General features: G+C 43.0%; 1 non-coding gene across 1 annotated transcript; it reads right to left on the bottom strand.

Moving 5' to 3' along the window:
* Nucleotides 1-597: 597 nt before the first annotated feature.
* On the bottom strand, nt 598-670 carry TRNAA-UGC (transfer RNA alanine (anticodon UGC)). Its single transcript has one exon. It is a non-coding gene; the product is annotated as a tRNA-Ala (tRNA).
* Nucleotides 671-5186: the final 4516 nt, after the last annotated feature.

The following is a 5186-nucleotide window of genomic DNA, read 5'->3' on the forward strand; positions in this document are numbered from 1 at the left end:
ATATACAAAACAGAAACAGACTTATGGACACAGAAAACAAACTTACAGTTACCAAAAAGGAAGGCGGGCAGGGATAAATTATGAGTATGGGATTAGCAGATACAAACTACTACACATAAAATAGATAAGCAACAAGGGTTTACTGTATAGCACAGGGAAATATATTCAATATCTTATAATAACCTATAATGGAAAATAATCTGAAGAAAAAATATATATAACTGAATCACTTTGCTGTACACCTGAAACTAACCCAATATTGTAAACCAACTATACTTCAATTTTTAAAAATACAAAAAAAAAAAAAAGAATAATTATGGGCTACAAAGCATGCTATCTATTGTTTTATTATCTTTTGTCTTATAAACTCTAATATCCATTCTGACATTTGGGCAGAGATCTTTTAATTTTTTTAATTTTTATTTTTTAAAAAATATTTATTCATTTATTTTTCTTTCTATCTTGGTTGCACCAGGTCTTAGTTGTGGCATGCGGGATCTTTAGTTGCGGTGTGTGGACTCTTAGTTGGGGCATGTGGAATTCCTCTTAGTTGCGGCATGCAGACTCTCTTAGGTGCAGCATGCATGTGGGATCTAGCTCCCCAGCCAGGGATCGAACCCAGGACCCCTGCATTGCAAACGCAGAGTCTTACCCACTGGACCACCAGGGAAGTCCCGTGGGCAGAGATCTTTTTAAAATTTGATATTGCAATCAACTCTATTGAGATATCATTTACAACTAAAATGCACCCATTTTAAATGTATAATTTAATGAGTTTTGACCAATGTATCCCCCTACATAATCAACACCACCACAATCAATATACAAAACATTTCCATCTCCCCTAAAAAGTTCCTTCTTGCTCCTTTCTAGTCAATCCTCCACCCCCATGCCAGGTCCTAGGCAAACACTGATCAGCTTTCTGTCGCTAAGGTTTAGTTTTTGCGTTTTAGAATTTCAAATAAACAGAAACGTGCTCTGTGTACTCTCTTATGTCTCACTTCTTACACTCAGCCCGTTTTTGAGTTTCATTCATGCTTTTGTATGTAAGGCTAGTTTGTTCTTTTTTTATTGCTGAATAGTATTCCATTGTATGGATGTACCACTATTTGTTTATTCTCTTATTGACAGACATTTTTAAAATAAATGTATTTATTTATTTATTTTTGGCTGCATTGGGTCTTCATTGCTGTGTGCAGGCTTCTCATTGCAGTGGCTTTTCTTGTTGCAGGACATGGGTTCTAGGCACGAGGGCTTCAGTAGTTGTGGCGCACGGGCTTAGTTGCTCTGCGGCATGTGGGATCTTCCCGGATCAGGGATCAAATCCATGTCCCCTGCATTGGCAGGCGGATTCTTAACCACTGCGCCACCAGGGAAGTCCCTCTTATTGATAGACATTTGAGTTGTTTCCAGTTTGGGGCTATTATGAATAAAGCTGCTATAGACATTCGTGTCCAAATCTTCATGTGGACTATGTTTTCTTTCTCTCAGGTAAATACCCAGGTATGGAACTGCTGGGTCATAAAGTCAGTGCATGTTAAGTGGCTGTGAGTCGTCACACCATTTTATATTCCCACCAGCAATGGGCTCCAGTTGCTTCACAGCCTCACAACACTACATATTAGTGGTCTTTTTGAACAGTTTGGATTTTACTGTTGTTGTTGTGTTGTTACTCTTGTTCTTAATGTAAAAATCTCATTACTTTTAAAAGTCTGAAAACAGTTTCTGCAAGAGGCCACGTGGATGAGTACAGAGGCAAGTTTTATTCAGACATATGCAGTGTGATGGCATGATGTAAATGCACATTAACGTGTCAAGTCATGCATTAACTCAGCAGGCACTTCCCAAGTACTTACAGTGTCAGGTCTTATGATCTAAAAGGTTGGAGACAGGATGAGGGCTGGTTGTTAGATTTTATTGGGTTTCGCATAATCAGAGAAGGCTTCCTGGCTGAGGCATCTTTTGAAATGTATCCTAGACTAAGGGATAGATAAGGAGCATAGAAACTGGCTTGGAGGCAGTGCCCTGAAAACCATTATTCCCTGGGTGCTGTCCCCAGGTGTCTCTAAATGGACTGTGAGAAGGGTTTGGCTTTCAGAGAACTACAGACTGTTAGAGATGGTCTAGTTCTACCCTCACCAGTTACAGTTGAGGAAATACAAGGAGTTCAGAGGGGCCAGGTGACTTGTTCAGCAGCATCTGGCTGAGTTAGCTGCCATATCCTGAGAAGAAGGGGGTCTGGAGAAACAGCCCGGGAGGGTGGTGGGGAGGGCAACTGCCAGCCTGGGAGGGGCTCCTGGAAAGGTGGTGCTGGTCCAAAGCATGCACCCCACCCAGACTCCCAGACTCCCTAGAAGTGTATAAAACTGTAGGTACTGACAACTAAAACTTTTCATCTTAAGACCACATAGCTGCAGAGAACGCCACTTGTAGCATACTGTGAATAGTAATGCTTAAATAAAACTATGACCTCATTCTTTTACATATACACATTGGAATCTAAAATACCAAAGGAGTTTGATATTCTAACACATCCATTTAAAATAATGTGAACAAGCTCTCCTTTAACAGTTGGAAAGTTTATGTTATTTATTTTCTCTTTCAGTGCTCACAATCTTACTGTAACGTATGTTATGACTGAAAGTTTTATTGGTACCTTATCCTAATTGGGTGTAATTAGTATATACATTTTTTAACGTTATAATGTTATATATCTGGTGACTTTGAGGCTCTAAGCCTTAACATTGTTTCCTTTTGAATTAAATTATCATTATAATTATTCAACTCATCAAAACATAAATATATTACACATTTTGATATAGTTACACATAAAAAGTAAAATTATACAAGAAATACATTTTTTTTTTTTTTTTTTTTGCGGTATGCTGGCCTCTCACTGTTGTGGCCTCTCCATTGCGGAGCACAGGCTCCGGACGCGCAGGCTCAGCGGCCATGGCTCACGGGCCCAGCCGCTCCGCGGCATGTGGGATCTTCCCAGACCGGGGCACGAACCCGCGTCCCCTGCATCGGCAGGCAGACTCTCAACCACTGCACCACCAGGGAAGCCCAAGAAATACATTTTTTGATGAGATGCATCAGGCTCTTTTGGTTTTGTTTTCAATCAGTTTATGCATTCATGGATAGAATGCTTGAATGCGACGAAGTTCAGCATCAATTCTCTTACGTTTTTGTTTTGTTTTGTTTAATGTAAGTGCAGAGAAACCTTGTTCACATACATCTTTAGATGGGAATGGAAGGAGGTTTGGTATAGCAATATTACTTGATTATTTGACTCCCTTCCAAATTATATGCCAAAAATATTAGCAATTATTTTTAGTGATGTTTTATTTATTTATTTATTTTGGCTGTGTTGGGTCTTCGTTGCTGCGCGCGGGGCTTTCTCTAGTTGTGGCTAGCGGGCGCTACTCTTCATTGCGGTGCGTGGGCTTCTTGTTGCAGTGGCTTCTCTTGTTACAGAGCACCGACTCTAGGTGCGCCGGCTTCAGCAGTTGTGGCTCGCGGGCTTCAGTAGTTGTGGCTCGCGGTCTCCAGAGTGCAGGCTCGGTAGTTGTGGCTCACGGGCTCTAGAGCGCAGGCTCAGTTGTAGCACACGGGCTTAGTTGCTCCGCGGCATGTGGGATCTTCCCAGACCAGGGCTCAAACCCATGTCCCCTGCATTGGCAGGCGGATTCTTAACCACTGTACCACCAGGGAAGTCCCTGTTAGCAATTTTTTTTCAATTAACTAAAGTTTGATTAGGTTCTCAAATCGTATTCGAATTAGCGAATTAGAAACCGTTCGATGTTTTCTTGTCACTTGGTCTTTATTCTCTTTGTGGGAACACCAACAATAATTCCAGTGGTCTCTTTGCTGGGCTCCTGGAAGATTTTTATGCCCTGAAGCAATGTACCATGGGGTGGAGGTTTCCATTTCACCATCCTGGTGGGTGAGTGGTGCACTTTTGTTCTGAAGAGTTAGGAGCAGGGGAGGTGGAAGGGGATAAGACCTTGCTCCCAGGGGCCATCTCCTGATGGTCATTTTTGGCCCAGGGAAACTCTGGACACTTATTCCCTTAAAACTATTTGGTGTGCTCTCCTTGGGACCTGTGAACCCCAGTGTGAGGACCGCTGACCTGAGGATGCCTTCCATACCCCTAAGGACCTGTGAACCCCAGTTTAGGACCACTGACCTGAGGATGCCTTCATTTCCCACCTAGAGAGGTGAAAAAAGTGTCCTATCCCCTCTCACCCAGTGGCTTCTCTGGGGTCTTCACAACCGTGGAAGGTGGTGGGAAGAAAGAGGGCAGGCTGAGTCTATACATGCCTTGGGCAGGGCTTTGTCACTCAGTGAGAGAAGGAATGACAGTAACAGGGAGGGGAGAAGGCTTTTTGAGAAATGGGACTATTTTAGGTAGATTTGGAAACATCTGGAAAGGAATCAAACAGGAAGAAGAAGAAATTTACCTCTTACAAAGGGTTGTAAAGAGGTGTTCTGAGTGAGCCAAGGACCTTCTTTCCTTCAGCATATTTTAGCAGAAGCCAACAATGTGCCAGTCCTGTGGCAGGAGGAGGTCTGCAAGTCACCTGTCACTGCCTTCAGCGAGCTTATACTGTACACAGTTGGCCCAGGGAGGGGGAGGGAAGGGAAGAGAGTGGGAGGGGGAGGAAGAAGAGGGGGGAGGGGAAGGAGGGTATTGAGGAAGAGGAGAGAGAGGTGGGGGGGAGAAGAGAGGGAGAGAGAAAGAAAGAGAGAGAGGAGTTACTAGGCAGTTGTAATGCAGGGAGATCATAATGTGGGGTGATCAGCACAGAGGGCTGAGGGAGCACCCAGGAGGGGCCCTGATCCTGGCAAGGGGAGGGGTACCAGGGAAGAAGCCAGTCTGGAGGGAGCAAACACCTAAAACCAAATACTCAGGTGTCTGGAGGGGTGGGGTGCGTTTTGGGAATATCCTTAGATCAGCACTGAGAGATAAGAACAGACCTGAAGAGGAGTTTAACTGGGTATGAGGCAGAGGACTGCTCTGTTTCCTTAATAAGTCTTACAGCGCTCTCTCTCTCTCTCTCTCTCTATATATATATATACACACACACATATATTTAATCATATATATGATTAAAATAAAAAATTAAATTTATAAACAAATTCATAAATCTCCCACACAGAAGAATTCCCAATGATTTGTACTT

The sequence above is a fragment of the Lagenorhynchus albirostris genome, chromosome 1 (assembly GCF_949774975.1).
Source record: "Lagenorhynchus albirostris chromosome 1, mLagAlb1.1, whole genome shotgun sequence".
Classification (NCBI taxonomy): Eukaryota; Metazoa; Chordata; class Mammalia; order Artiodactyla; family Delphinidae; genus Lagenorhynchus; species Lagenorhynchus albirostris.